At 44.7% G+C, this 16,710-nt stretch overlaps 1 protein-coding gene across 1 annotated transcript in view; it reads left to right on the forward strand.

Annotated features, from left to right (window-relative positions):
• The first annotated feature begins 4,586 nt into the window (after positions 1 to 4,586).
• LOC146830296 (uncharacterized) overlaps positions 4,587 to 16,710 on the forward strand; it is a 52,937-nt gene continuing 40,813 nt past the window's right edge. Inside the window, 1 exon segment of the mRNA XM_085604506.1 lies at positions 4,587 to 4,869. The gene's annotated coding sequence lies outside the window, so the exon portion shown is untranslated.

The following is a 16,710-nucleotide window of genomic DNA, read 5'->3' on the forward strand; positions in this document are numbered from 1 at the left end:
GGGCAGGCAGATTGCCATTGCACTGGGGTCCGCGACACAAAATATTCTAGCACACTGGCGCACTCCCGCCCTTCCAGCTTTCACAGGCTGGCTACATCGCTTGTGGTATGTCCTGGGGATGGAAAAGTTGGCGCTCACTGTGGCTGGGGAGGGAACTAAGTATGGGGAACTATGGCGTCCATTTCTGGCACTGTTAGCGACTGAATTCCGAGAAGTCACATGCCCTAGATACTTGCGACTGTTGCGGCTTGCAGAGGTGGATCGAGACGAAGATTAGGGGCATGATCAGAGTGCTCACCTATAGCTTCGAGGGGAGGCGCGGGGTGGGACAGAAAGAGGGGGGGAGGTTTTATGGTTTGTTTTTGCATATTGTGGTGTCGAATTTTGTACAGCTCTGTAATATCTACGTCCACCGTTTCTGGTGGTCTCATATCACACTACATATCTATTTTGACCATAAAGTAAATCTCTGAGAGGTTGCACTAGCAAAGCATAACCTTGAACGAAACAAACATAATATTCGCTTAAACCAAGGAACGCTCTTAAAGAGTCCATGTCTAATGGAGATGGGGCATTATTAATTGCATCAAGTAAGGAGGTTTTAGGTTTAATGCCTACACAAGAAATATTGTGACCAAGATAATCAACTTCTTGAGTAAGAAACTTGCATTTTGTAACATTAACAGTCATTCCATGTGTTTGCAAATTGTTAAGAACTCTTTATAGAAGTATGTAATGTTGTTCAATAGATTCAGAATGTACTAAAATGTCATCCTGAAATGCTGAATGCCAGGAATGTCATCAAACATTTGATCCATTAACCTCTGAAATATACTGCCAGCTGACACCAAACCAAAAGGAAGTCTTTTGTACATGTAGACGCCAAATGGGGTGACAAATGTGGTTAACGGTTGAGAATTTACTGACAAAGGAACTTGATGATACGCAGAGCGTAAATCTAGGGTGGAAGAGAACTTACTACGACCTATTTTCGCTAGCATATCGTGAATGCGGGGCAAAGGATGGCAATCTACCACAATGTTGGGATTCCATACCCTCAAATCAGCACAGAGACGAATATCCCCTGAAGATTTACGTTCAACCACTGCAGCCGAAACCCACTCAGAAGATTCAATGGGACAAATGATGTCTTGCGAACACAACAGGGCTAGGTGAGCCTTTAGATCTTCTCTTACAGAAAGAGGTACAGGTTTAACTTTTTGAATGATAGGAACAGCATTGTCCTTCAACTTAATAGAATGTTCAAATCCTCTTACCAAACCAATATTGTCACTGAAAACAGTACTATATTTATCTAACAAATTGAGTAAAGAGGAATCCTGAGACGGAGAAAAGTTTACAGATAATGTAGGCAGATCACCAAGCACAACTGGTTCAGCATGACCTTGTCTCAGTAAGATACCCAGACCAGCTTGATCACGCCATCCAAGAATGTCTCTACCTTTCTGTGCCACATATATTTTAGTATGAATCGCCCTATCTTTAAATTTGAGAATGTCACTAAAATATCCACACATGATAATATCATACTCCCCAAATGGATTGGGACTAACATCAGAAGGAGATAACATAGTGTTGGTCCAAAGTTTGTCAAAAGTTTTGTCAGCCAAAATAGTAATTGGAGAACCTGAATCTGCAGTTATACGAAGTGAAATAGAACCGATAAGTACTTCACAAATTGGTCCTTTGATCACTTTATCATAGAGCATGTTAACATCTACAGAGAAGGAAACAATATTCAATGCATCACAAATTGACTCATCTTCAGTACTAATTTGACTAACTTTGCTCTTGTCCTTAACTGCTTTACAAACGGTATGAAAATGCCCAATTTTCTTACAATTTATACACCTTTTACCTTGGGCAGGACAGTTAGGAAAATTGCCTACATGGAATTTAGAACCACACCTGTCACAAAATACATTAGATCTTCGTTCAACTGTCTTATTTTTTAAAAGAGCAGCAACTACATTAACATCTGGTTCACTATTACTGTTTGTAGAAAGAGCCATAACACTAGTGCTAGGAGTAACTGCGGGATTAGTATTAGTATTTTCAGCAAGAGTTTTAGATGAAGTAACAGAACATTCGATGCTCCTAGCAATCCCCATAACTTCCTCCAACGTAGGATTCTTACAGGTGAGTATACGCTCTTGTATCTTCTTGTTAAAACAGTTGAAAACAAGTTGATCTCGTAATGAAATGTCAAGAGTGATACCAAACTCACACTTAGCAGCCAGAACACGAAAAGTAGCTAAATAATCCTCAATGAATTCATCATGTTGTTGTTTTCGTTTAAAGAACACATGACGTTCCACCATTACTGGCGGTTCATCTTTATATTGTTTTCCCAAACGTGCAAGTGCTTCAAGATACACATTCGAATTGTCATCACCAGAGGTTGCAGGTATTAAAGGTAAGTTATCAAACAGCTGTTGACCTGCAGTGCCTAGATGATTAAAAAGAATGGCTCTTTTTCTGGAAGTAGAGTACTCAATAGCATCAATTGCTTCTAGATAATTAAAAAATACTCTCAACCACTTATGCCAAGGAGTGATAGGTTTTCCTGGCCACCGCCAGAATCAACCTCCAGGAAGGAATGAAAGACGTCGCGGAATGGATGAAATACAGCCGACTAAAGCTAAACTCAGACAAAACGGAGGTCCTCATCCTGGGAACATCACATTCTGCCTGGAACGACTCCTGGTGGCCCACCACGCTGGGCTCCCCACCGACACCCACGGACCACGCACGCAACCTAGGATTCATCTTGGACTCCTCGCTCACCATGTCCAAACAAGTCAACGCCATCTCGTCCTCATGCTTCAACACCCTGCGCATGCTTCGAAAGATCTTCAGGTGGATTCCCACCGAAACGAGAAGGACGGTCACCCAGGCCCTCGTCACCAGCCTCTTGGACTACGGAAACGCCCTATACGCAGGAACCACAGCAAAACTTCAGAACAGACTCCAGCGCATACAGAACGCATCCGCACGCCTCATCCTGGACATCTCCCGACACAGCCACATAACCGCCCACCTGAGAGACCTGCACTGGCTCCCCGTCAACAAAAGAATCACGTTCAGGCTCCTCACCCACGCACACAAAGCACTCCACAACGCCGGACCCGAATACCTCAACAGACGCCTCATGTTCTACACTCCAACCCGCCAGCTCTGTTCCGCCACCCTCACCCCCGCCGCCATCCTACAGATCTGCAGAACCACCACAGGAGGAAGATCGTTCTCCTACCTGGCCGCCAAGACATGGAACTCCCTCCCCGCCCACCTACGTCTGACCCAGGACCACCTTTAGCAGACACCTCAAGACCTGGCTGTTCGAGCAGTAGCAGCACCGCCCCTCCTTCCCCCAGCGCCTTGAGACCCTCACAGGTGAGTAGCACACTCTATAAATTTCTTGATTGATTGATTGATTGTTAAAAAGGAAGTGGAGGCAAAATGTTATTGGAATTAGTCATGAGAAAAATAAATAAATCTTACTTGAGTAACAACAAGATGCAGCTTGAACTGTGATGATGCGAGCAAAATCCAATAAAATTGAAACAAAATAAATAAATAATGTGTGCTCGTCACAGAAGAGTAAACCGATCAATGCACTGAAATGTCGTACAACAGGTAATATGTAAGCCAAGTTATCCCAAAGTTCAAAGATGGCTGTCAAAAACGTCAAAAACGTGATATGCTTATGACGTGGAGCGTGTTGCGTTGCTTGTCTCTGAAGGAGATAGAGCGGAATGAGTAGAACGAAGCTCTGATTCAAAGATCAGCAGCGCTAAGGAATCTCAGCTCCGGCAGTGCGTGAGGCAATTGTGCGAGAACAGTGCGCGAGTAATACATGCAGGTAAGGTTTAAAAATTAACAGAGGCTGAAAGACGAGCCAACGTCCAAAATGATGCCAGAAAACAGTCGCAAATTACTCACAATGTCCTCGTACACACCAGAGAAACAGGTTTGCCGAAAACGAAAGCACATCAAGATCGGCACCAGATTTTACTTGAAAAACTGTAGGTAGCTGGACATAGGGCGGTGGGTCCCACGTCAGATATCGAAAATAAAGTCACAAATTGTCGCCAATTTATGTAGTGTGGCAGAAGGAATAAAGGCCGGAGACGAGAAGTATTTTCCAAGCATATAGAAATGCTTTAATCTAGGTTACGAACCCACGACTGAACAAGACAGGAACCAGGCATCTAATGACTCAAGAGTCTTACATTCTAGAATACTTGTCATGACACATGGATTCCTAGTACAGAACTATTCCATAAAGTGGTATTACATAAGAATAAAAAACCCATTAAATAATATGTACAATACCCTTACCACAGGTATTACAGAAATCTTGTACCTGTACTCTTTGCATTGCTTTTCATTTGTCATATCATCCCCTTAACTCCAGGTGTTCTGCATAGTTCAAAGATGGCCGCTATGGAAGAGAATTCAGTCTCAGCTACTCTGGATCTTCTCTCATATGTGGCGCCATCTTGTGGCGGGAACCTATCCAACGGGTTTGACTTTGATTCCTCTTTCTATGACCATGATTGTCTTCCGGGTCGGCTGCTCCAGCTTCAACTGACAGCTCAGAACTTATATCACTGCCACTTCAGGCCATTTTTCAGTTTCGCTCTTCAAATGCTGATCACCCTACTCCAGACGCCCTCCTTATTTCTCCTGCTCCAGTGCTCATCCCAAGATAGGATCGCTTTCTTCTTTGGATAGATGAAGCCATTCCTGTCTGTCCTCTTTCTAGCTTCATGACTCTGTTCCCTCTGTGGCTGCTGTATTAGGCATAAAAGGAAGAGCAGAACACGAACATCGTGAATGCTGATGGTTAGTGCTGTTTATTTATTTTTGTGTTCTGTGTTTCAACCTGTAGTCTCTACCCTCCATCTTCCTGCAGCCTACCATGCTCTCCTGAACCCCCTCCCTGAAGCCTCAGTGTTCCTCTGAGCCACTCTACAACATCAGTGCCCCTTCCAGGCCCGTGCAGCCTCAGTGCTGCTTTGACCCCCCCCCCCCCCCCTCGCAGCCTCGGTCGTCCTTGGCCAACTGCAGCCTTCGAGCTTGTTTGAATCCCACCCCCCTGCTGCCCTATTGACCGTCTGATCCCCTCCCCACCCCAGAAGCCTCGGTGTTTCTCTTATGCTGTGACCCCCCTGTGAAGCCTCGATGCTGCTTTGACCCCCCCCGTGCTGTTTAGACCCCCGTGCTGCCTTGCCCCCCCCCCCCTTGCTGCCGTGTGATCCCCCTGCAGCATCAATGCTGCTATGAGCCCCCCATGCTGTGAGTCCCCCCTGCAGCCTGGATGCTGCTGTGAGCACCCCACTGCAGCATCAATGCTGCTGTGAGCCCCCTGCAGCATCTATGCTGCTGGGAACCCCCTACAGCCCCGATGCTGCTGTGAGCCCCCTACAGCCCCAATGCTTCTGTTAGCCCCCCACTGCAGCATTGATGATGCTGTGAGCCGCCCCTGCAGCCACGATGCTGCTGTGAGCCGCCCCTGCAGCCACGATGCTGCTGTGAGCCGCCCCTGCAGCCACGATGCTGCTGTGAGCCCCCCTGCAGCCTCGATGCTGCTGTGAGCCCCCCTCAGCAGCCTCGATGCTGCTGTGAGCCCCCCTCCCCCCCAGCCTTGATGCTGATGTGAGCCTCTCCCCATCCCCGTAGCCTTGGTGCTCCTCTGAGCCCTGTGGCCTTAGTTCTCCTCTTATTCCCCCCCCCCCCCCCCCCCCCCTCACCCACTCCCCCTGCTGCCTCAGTGCTCCTCGGAATTTCCTGCAGCTTCTCTGACCTTCCCACTGCTTCAGTGCTCTTCTGACCCACATTGGCATTCCTATGTGTGTGTGTATATATATATATATATATATATATATATATCTTTATTCGGTTATATAAAAACAATTATAACCATAAAAGCACATACAAAGAACATATCATCCACAATAAACTCAATATATAAAATTATTTAGAGTATCAGGGATTATTTCAACCAAGGTTTGTTCTATGATAGTAGATACACTTTAAAAATGTCACAACAGTTTTTGTAATGAATATAGTATTAAAAAATTGTAGGTGCAACATAGCAGGGCGACATCGTCTAAAACCAAGAATTCTTAACATTGGAGTCAGCCATAAATTACGGTGCTCAGCGTAATACTTGCAAAACAGAACAGTGTGCATTGTTGTTTGAACCGAAGTTTCATCACAGGGACACGCCCCTAGAACCTCTTTCCAGGAATTGCATTTGGGGAAAGCTACGAGCCTGTGGAAAACATTCAGTCTAAAACGCGTCAACAAAAAACGCTCAAATTGTGAGTCAACATAGGTCAAGTATGGTTCAATATACAAGGTGGTCGCAACTATCATGGAGTGCTGAACAGATGTCTTACTTATCTCTTTGGTTAGCCGTATTTCTTCCAAATGAGAGAGAGCTCTTATTTTTAGCTCTTTCTTTGAGATCTCAGACATTATTTCAGGATTAACATAGTATTTGGACAAGCCCAGATCAGTAAAAAACTTTTTTACGTACAGCAGCCACTTGATTTTTCCTGCGTGCTCCAGAGACATGCAGTCTGCTACAATCTCCTTTGTAAGAAAATTTTTTGGTGACGTCCAGATGCGGCGCCACAAAAGGAGAGTTTGAATTTTAGCCAAATCCTCGATGTGGGCCATACCAAGTTCAGCGTGGCAGGAAAAGGTAGACACCCGTTTAGGAGTCATCAAGAGGAATCTCATGAAAGTATTCTCTGCAACTTGCAGCACGGTCGTGTTTTTATGCCCCCACAGGCCTGCCCCGTAGAGTGCGATTGAATGGCACTTCGCTGCATAGATGCGAAGCAGTTCTACGGGCGGTCTCTTTCCTAATTTATTGCTCGCAAAAGATGGTGTTTTCGAGCTTCAATAGCCGCTTTCCAATTGAGTTTTTCGTCAATCATAACTCCAAGATACGGGTATTGGGTAGTAGATTCCAGCCTCTCTTTATCTAGGAAGATGGACTTTCCCCTTTTCCTATCCCTTTCTGCCACCATCACATAGGTTTTTTAAATATTTATTTTGAGATCCAGGGTGCCCATAAAGTTCGAGTACCTATCTAGGGATTTCTGCAGTTCTCGCGGGGTACGCGCTAGAATTACTGCGTCGTCCGCATACAGAAGCGCTGGAATGAGGCGGTCTTTTGTTTGGGGGAGGTCAAGGGCCCCTCTCAACATCTCTACCTCCAAGCCATTTGTGTAGAGTGAGAAGAGAAAGGGGGCCAGGACGCAACCCTGCCTCACGCCGCGTTCCACCCTAAAGGACTCGGATAATTCACCCTGTGTTCCAAAACGGACCCTGGACGAGGCGTTGGAATAAAGTGCACGAAGAAGGTTTACCAGGGCTGGATCTATGCCCATCTCAGTGAGGACGGACCAGAGCTTTGAATGGGAAACGCAGTCAAATGCCGCGGTAAGATCGACATAGACCATATACATTCTTCCTTCTTTTGCTGTAACATATTTTCCCATCAATAGACTTAAATTCAGTGCCTGTTCTATTGTACCAAAGCCCTCCCGAAAGCCAAACTGAAAAACAGATAATATGTTATGTACCTCTGCCCACTCCTGAAGACGCTGTAAAACCACCCTGCCCAAGACTTTGCCAAGAGAATCCAGTAATGATATTGGCCGATAACAGGACGCCTCCTCTCTATTTCCCTTCTTGAATATCGGAATCATAATTGATTGAGTCCACGTTTCAAGTAACCCATGGTTCATTGCCGCGTCAAACACCCCCTTCAAGATTGGCGCCCACAGGTCAAGTTTAAATTTAAAAAAGTCGACTGGTACTCCATCTGGTCCGGGGGCTTTTCCAGATTTACTTGCTTTAACAGCGTTTATAACTTCGTGTAATTCAAAGATTAGGGGAATCGGAAATAAAATTTCTTGAGGACTATCATTCATCTTCTCTGATGGGTCCACTACTTGTGTTTTACTAAACACTTTAGAGAAGTAGTTTACCCATGTTGGGCCATCAATCGCTACTTCGACTGGCTGATCACAACTATCTGTCAGGAAGGGAGTCTTTACTACCTTCCAAAACAGCTCACCATTTTTAGCCTGAGAACTCTCATATAATTGATCCCATAGAGATTTTTTTAATTCCGGTTTCCTTTTTATGCAGGCTAGACGGTATGTCCTCCTTAAAATGCGAATTTCCTCTTGATCTCTTACGGGTTTTGTCAAGGCTTTTTTTAGACGTTTATGGGCTGAGGTGCATTCATGGCTAAATCACCCTCTTTTCTCGCCCTTTTCCCCTTTATTAGTGCGTGTTAAAAGGTCTTTTACTTTCTCCAAAATTATACTAAAATTATACAGCAGATCTGTTTGATTGGTGTCACTATCTAGACATTTCCCAATGGCGGGATATACCGCCTGGACCACCTTGTTGGTTATAGCTTCTGGTTCTATCTTGCCCCAACCTATGGCGAAGCCATTTAATTTTGTAAGGTGAATATTATTCTGGGCAAGAGCAGTCATCATCATATAAGGATTGAATTTCCCCACATCGATGATCAGATTAAAAACCAAGGCTGCATGATCACTTAATGTATTGTTTATTAATCTAAAGCTCTGAGATTTACTTTCCAGTGTAGCTGTGACTAGAAAATAATCAATTGTTGTCTCCCACCCCCTGCCCAAATAAGTAGCCTGTAACTGACCTGATAATATATTTATTTTATTTAGAATCACCAGGCCTAGTTCCGACATCATTTCGTTAAGAAAATCTCCTATCTTTGTGTGACTAAAATGAGTCACATGATTGTCTGTTTCTTCCCCCACCCCACAGATATTGCTATTTTTCGCACCGCAGGGGTGGTGATTAAAGTCGCCACCCCAAACGATGCTTGGGACTTCTGACCCTTGTGTTTTTTTTATCAGGGTAGAAAGTTTGTTACGAAGAGCCCCAAACAAATCTAATCTCTCACATTCTGGGAGGTTATCATAGAAGTTTACTAGGAGGACAACCCCCTTCCTTATAAATGAGAGTTTCAATATCTGATAATTGGTATGGAGTCTAAGAGGGGTTACTTTTAACCTGGGTATGGTATTTTTTATAAATATCGTCAAGCCCCCCCTTTGCCCTACCGTGAGGACCTGCAACTGCCGCTGAGAAGTATGTTTTATAGCCCATCAAATGTTGTTCATTGGTGGACCATGTCTCTTGTAGACAGATTACAAGGTAATCTTGAGCAAAGTCCATTAGGGACCCGTCCGGTATTTTGGCACGTAGACCCGCGATGTTCCATGACATAATTTGTAGTGTGGTGTCAGGTTCTCTAATATCAGAGCTTTTATTTATATTAATTGCTTCCACTACAGGGGGGTTCACTAAAGCTCTTAATTCTACTGCCCCCAACTGTCTAGGTGATTCTCTACAGATGTTCCTCATTGGGGTAGTATCTAAACCTCCAAGCTGTGGGGGATTTTGTACTATTTGGGGACTAGCATTTTTTATTATTAGAGTTTCCACGTTTTCAGTTGCATGATCAATGACATTAAAAGGAGATTGGCATGATTCTAAAGATTTCCGTGATTGAACATCTTTAACATTAAGTCAATCTACATCTTCCAAACCGTGCAAAACTGCATAGGGATTAGAGGTAAGTATATTAAATCTCTGGTGTGTATAGGGATAGTTATTCCAATATGGTGGATTTAAGGCCTGACATGATTGATGATTATTATTCGGGAACCTTCCATTTAACTGGGGATTAGAAAAGTGGTTAAGGGGAGCTTGATAGGAGGAATGATGATCTACTATCCTCCAATTGAGAGAGGGATCTTTTATGGCATAGGGTTTGAGATGGGAAATCAATTCTCTTGGATAGAAGTAGTTGACAAAATGTGTGGAAATTGCGTCCTCCCCTCTAGCTTCAAACCAATCGCCTATGCATCTGACCGCTCTGTGATCTCTAAAATTTATAATTATTACGTCCCCCTTTTTTTCTTTTGGTCTTGTTCCTACCCAGCATGTGCGTCTCACCATGAGAATTTCTCCGTTTATATGTGCAGGGAGGGGTCTATTATGAGTCAACCAATAAATGGTTTTATTTTTTAGCGCATAAAAGTCCTCCCTTACACCCTCTGATAATTCAGGAACCCCAGTCAGGATAATCGTGTATGGGGCTGATTCAGGGGGTAAGTCCACTCTTCTGCTTACTGGAATGTGTTGAGCCTGAGGTAACCATTCACTATTCTCTTGATCTTTTGTAACCCTTTTCCTCGCATTAGATGTTACCGAGGAAATATTAGTGTTTTTACTTTTTGAATCTTCAGTTGCTTCTAAAAAACCGGATTTAGAACTATTGACCGCCTTTTTCTCCCTATCCAATTCTTTGCCGTTTATTGCGTGGTAAGTTCTGCCTGAATCTGTGGTTTTACTGAGTAATGTTTCCGCTGATTTTTCCCCCAGAGCAGTGCTCAATGTCGTCATGTTATCGGTAGGTGGGGATCGCATTGCCACGAGAGAAGAAGGTGCTTGTTCAGTAGTACTGCTTTTAGTGTAGATGTTTAGCAGTTCAGAAGTAACTGAATAGTTCCTTTCCATTTGTTTACTTAAATCGTCCAGGTGTAAATGTATTAATCTAGACCTTTCCAAAAGTGGGAATAGGAGGGATTTAACCAAAATCTCTATTTTAGTAAGTAAGTCGGTCATAGTGTCATGACTAGATGGTAATCCTAAGGCATTAGTGCTTGAGGAAGGGTTGTTTGTCGCTACAAAACCTGGTGGATTCGGGTTTTGGGCTAAAAATTTAGCCGCCTTCTTTTTAGCCAAAGATGACTTAGTAAAGGTACCTCGTCTCTTTCTTACTAGTTGTCTATTTACCACAGGTTCCACAATCAACGAGGGAGAAATAACTAAGTTCGGTGAATCTGATAGCCCTGACAGTGTTAGGCTGCTTATGTTATCAGAAGAGGGAACCAAGCCTGGGAAATTAGCCTGAGACACTTTTTTCGTCGTTTCGGGCATGAAGTGGGGTTTCGAGGTTCCTCCACCCTCATTCATCACATCTGGAGAAGGAGCTTTACCAATCGTACCTAATGAGGAACGCTTGCCTGTTAGCAAATCTAAAGATAAGCGCTTTTCTGTGTCCGCTATTTCCTTCTCCAAAACGGTAGTTACACGTTTGAAGAACTGATCGATTGTTCCTGATACTGGACCTTTAGAAGTGTTAACTGTTAAGGTACGAGGTTTGTCAGCGTCTAGTGGCATCTTTATGGACTATAAAAAGAAAAGAAAATTTACAAAATGAAGTCCAGCTTTACTCTAAAAAAATGTCCACTATATGCGACAGCTTTAGTCAATGCACAAAAGATACTCTCACCATCCGATGGAGGTTAGAGGGGTGGCCCGTCCCGTCCACGATCGTCCTCGGACGGCCCACCCTTTGCCCAGGCTTCGCCCCAGTCTACGCCCCGCACGCGTCCCGCTCACGCGTTCAGGAGCGAGAGATCAAGTAGCGGGAGGAGGAGGAGGGGCTGGGAAGAGGCACCAGGTGTGTAGTATAACAGCAGTACGAGGCACCCTGGTCCTCGCAGTCCCAGCGGTAGTTCAACGCAGCCTTCAAAGGTTACTTTGCGGCACAAAATTCCAACAGCTCCAGCCACGTTAAGAAATGATTGTTTAAAAGCAGTATCCGCAGTCTGCGCCTGCGAGCGGCTCCCGCGAGGCGTTTTAAGGAGAAAGTTGGCGGGAGGAGGGGCCGGGAAGAGGCACCAGGTGTGTAGTATAACAGCAGTACGAGGCACCCTGGTCCTCGCAGTCCCAGCGGTAGTTCAACGCAGCCTTCAAAGGTTAGTTTGCGGCACAAAATTCCAACAGCTCCAGCCACGTTAAGAAATGATTGTTTAAAAGCAGTATCCGCAGTCTGCGCCTGCGAGCGGCACCCCTCGATGCTGCTGTGAGCCCCCCTCAGCAGCCTCGATGCTGCTGTGAGCCCCCCCCCCCCCCCAGCCTTGATGCTGATGTGAGCCTCTCCCCATCCCCGTAGCCTTGGTGCTCCTCTGAGCCCTGTGGCGTTAGTTCTCCTCTTATTCCCCCCCCCCCCCCCTCACCCACTCCCCCTGCTGCCTCAGTGCTCCTCGGAATTTCCTGCAGCTTCTCTGACCTTCCCACTGCTTCAGTGCTCTTCTGACCCACATTGGCATTCCTATGTAGTGGGTGCTGGGATGTACCTGTGCTCAGCCATTGACAGTTCTCATGGACGACAGTTTAGGGTTGCCCCTTGCGACTAGGGTGATCATAATTGTACAGCCAAAAACCGGGACATTTTACGAAAATAGGTCTACAGTTTTACTTCAGGCGAGCGCCCAGAATGACAGTACTCCGCACTCCCGCAGCAGAGAATTACCGAACAGGCAGTTAGAACATACATAAAATGCAATTTTTGAACCCAGAAGCTTGCCTGTTAATTAAATTGCTTTATTGAAACAACTGCTAACAATCCCTGCTTTGTAAAACATAAAAAGCACCTCCTGCAGTTTTCTGTCGACCCCCCCGCCCCCTCCCCTCCACCCTCTAAAACCCAGGACAGGAGCTAAATTTCCTGAAATCTGCCGGGACAGCTGGTGGACAACCGGGACCGTCCGGGCAAATCGGGGACGCCTGGTCCCCCTACTTGCGTCCCCTGGCACTTCCTTTGTTACCCCTTGCCTCAGAGGTGGCAAAATCAGTACCAGGAACACCATGGGGCTTTACTGTTTCCTCTCAATTTTTTTGATTACAGTAATAGTGAATAATGTTTCTTTATTACGCGTCCGAACCCTGTACTAGGTGGTGTACCCCTAGAAAGAGTCAAGATCTTTATATATCTGGGAGTCACGCTGACTGAGCATTTCGTTTGGGGCGCTCAAGTAGCCAAATCTTCCCTGAGGCTATCTCAGATAACGGGGGGGTATCAACAGATTCCATAGAATCTCTATATTTAAACCTGTCACCCCTGTACTAGAGATTTATAAAACACAGGTGTGGTCAGCAGCCTTGTATGCTGCGGAACTTTGGGGCCACGCAAATACATCCAATTTACGGAAGGTAGAACAAGCCTTTATGCGTGGTCTAGTTGGTCTCCCCCAGAGCACGCCTCTTATACCACTGCGCCTGGACATGGATCTGGAATCCGTCAGTGAACTGGCGGCTGCCCGACCATTACTTTATTGGAGAAGGCTTTGGTCCGTCCCTGAGCTTGCAATTTTTATAGCGGAATTTAATGCAATCTGGGGACAGTTAAACTACAAGAAAATACCATGGCTACTCCATATAAAGACTTCCCTTTATCAAGTCGGTTTGCCACAACTTTGGTATTCCCCGGGTACCAGCTGCGAGAGGACTCAAAGGTCCGAGATATTGGCGGCTGTTAGATTATATAACTCTAAAATACTATGCTGCTCGACCTCCTTGGGCAGGTTGACCTCTGAGTTTTTAATGGTGAAAACTGACTCTAAGCTGGAGGTATTCTTGGATCTAGTACAGCCTCCTCTAGCAAGAAAATTATATATTCAGCTGAGACATGGCTCTCTCCCAATCGGGGCGCTAACATCTAGATGGGAAAAACTGATGGAGGGCATTTGTCCAGCTTGCAAAACTTGTAATGAAGATATCACCCATATTATGTTCTTTTGTCCAGCATATAGTATGATTCGAAAATGTTGGCTTATTCCTCTGTTCAAAAATTTGGGCCTCAGACAATGTGTACAAGCCTGTAGAGTCCTGACTCATGACACTGATCCTCTTATTGTTTATGCAGCCTCCCGCTTTTTATATGGGATGTGGCGGAGAAGGATGAGTTTTATTTAGTAATGGTCTAGCCTGCAGCTTTTATTCTTTTTTACTGCTAAATAATCATGATAACTTACTGTTTAATAACTTCTTAAAAATTTCTTTTTTATATTTATGGTCTTACTCTTGTACTTGTATATATTTTATTGTACTTTTATGGTCTTATGGCCGAAATAAAGTTATTCACACACTATTAATGTAATGAAAAAATGGAGTTCAGTTATCTGTAATGACCATCCCTGGCAGCTGAAGTAAGTAAAAACAAATGCTTTTAAATGTATGTTGTGTGCCTGCTTGGGGGTGAGTGTGTGTTTACCTGAGAGAGAGAGTGGGTGTGAATGTGTGTGTACATGTAACCATGTTTTTGTGAGTAAAATTGAAAGTCAAAGTGCATGTGTATGTCACTTCTCCTACTCCTGGCATTTTGGTGAATTGACATCCATGGCAGTACTGCTCCCATGCTGAGAAGTGTCTGCAGTCTCCCAAGTTATTAATGTAAATGTAGGTACTCTGAGCCTGACAGCACCTGCTTTTTCGAAATACATTATCGTGCTTTTTGATTACCTTTAGCACTAACCTGTCCGTCCTGCGTCGTTTTATCCTGTATCTACCTCTCGCCTCCCTTGTAATCTGTTCCTACCTAACCAAATCAGGTGACTTTAGCCCCTGCAGCAAGTTCACATTTGATCAGAGACTCTCTCGTATTGGATGCCAATGCTCATGTTTTGTGGAATGTGCTGGCAGGGTGGGGTGGAGTGGGCAAATTAATTTGACGCTGCCTGTCTATTCTTGGTGACTGATATTTATTGTTATACTTCCCTTCAAAGATACTTAGCAATGTCAGTCTCAGGCTGTGGAACAAGTCTTTTGTTTAAAGCCTGTTGAGCTGCTTTTGTACACCCTGCACAAAAGCAGTCCAAAACCACATTACAATTTAAATTCTTCAGAAAATGTTCAATTTACCTTTATCTTTAGGTCTGACATTAGCCAAAACATACCACATCAACCTAAATGTAGTTTCCTTCTGGGTAAGGAACTACCATAGCAATGAGTGCTTTTTGAGACGGAAAATGTTTTTGCTTCTAGACAGTTTTTTCGGTCTTAGATGAACAGCACATACGCGGCCTTTTCGGGACATGTTGTTTAGTGTTAGTGGGCTTGGAGGGTGCCCATTACTTACAATTGGATGGCTACAAAGTCACTTTCAATTGCTTGCTTCTTCCTGGTCATCTCTACGGTGGCCACTTCCATCTTCTTGCTTGTGACCCTCTCTGGGTCTAAATGTTGAGACAAAGGTGTTGGCCAAGGTATTAGCGCTGCGACTTGCTGCCATCTTATCCTCGATCATTTATGTGGATCAGTCCGGTTTTATGCTGCACAGAAGCCCTAGACTCAATTTACGAAGGTTATATGGTGTTTTACATATGACAGACGGGCCTCAATCTTCCCAGTCAGCTCTGATGGCCCTAGACGCCGTAATGGCGTTTGATAGTATTGAGTGGCTATATATTTTTGCCGTCCTGCCTCGGTTGGAATTTGGCCCAAAGTTTTGTGAATGGATTGAGCTGCTATATCGGGCCCCAATGGCCAGGGTGAAAGTGAACCGAGGGCTCTTGTGACCCTTTTCATTGGGGAGGAGCACTCGGCAGGGATGCCAGCTCACGCCTTTAATATTTGCCCTGGCATTGGAACTGCTGACGTCTTGGATCCGGGCAGATCATCCCATATGGGGTATTCTGTCAAGAGGGGGCTGGGAGGAGCGAATTTCCCTGTACGCGACAATATATTATTGTATGTCTCAAGACCATACCCCTTGATAGCTAGAATCCTTCATATCTTTGACCTCTTTGGTAGCTACTTTGGGTACAGAATTAACTGTGCCAAAATCAGTGATATTTCCCCTGTCGGGACCGCCCCTCATTCTCCCCCCCTCCCCCCCCTCCCAGCTCCCGTCTTGTTGCTCGGCCAGGATAGACACCCTAGGTTTTAAATATCTTGGAATGTTTGTGACCCAGGCCCAACAATTATTTTTGAAATGCAACCATCACCCACAATTGGACCGGCACCGAGCCGGCGGGGTAAACTTGTGCACCCTCCCTCTATAGTTGATGGTGTGGGCAGCTTTAATAAAATGCTGTCCTTGCCATGTTTTTATGTCTTACAGAACACACCTTATCCCATACCCTCAGGCTTTTTTAAGCACATTGAGCAAGAGCTCCGGTTGCTATTGTGGCAAGGAGGTGCACCATGCATTGCACTACGCAAGTTGCAGAAGGGAGTCTACGATGGTGGTTTAGCGATTCCAGATATTAAGAAATACTACTGGGCCTCGCAACTACTTTTGGTCAATGAATGGGTATACTCCAGTCAAAACAAGATTTATTCGAATTCACTAATGATTCATAAAAGCTACAGAACAACATCCGCATCAAAAATAATTTAAAATGAATGTAAAAGTTAGAGCGAACTAAAAAGGATAAAAGCAGCGCTACATAACAGGTACAATCAAATACACAGTCAATATCAGTTTTACTTTAAGTTATAGACTACAGTTGCTTCCTTCAATTAATAACTGCCAACAAAAATAGATACATTACTGCACATATATATATATGTTCGGTAGCGTTTGCAGGTACAGAAAAGCTGGAAGACATTGTACAAAGCCAAGCTGCAATAGCAGAAGGATAATATCAATGTACGTATATTTGTTAATGAGGAGGTCCAGATTACTGGCCTGTTCCATGGTCCCCAAACCAGATCTAAAGCCATACTGCAGCTCTGAAAGAATGTTCTTGGACTCTGCCTAGTCCTGCAGTCGATCGAGGAGAATGCTCCCAGCCACCTTTACTAGGCAATCCA

The sequence above is a fragment of the Triturus cristatus genome, chromosome 5_1, assembly GCF_964204655.1.
Source record: "Triturus cristatus chromosome 5_1, aTriCri1.1, whole genome shotgun sequence".
NCBI lineage: Eukaryota > Metazoa > Chordata > Amphibia > Caudata > Salamandridae > Triturus > Triturus cristatus.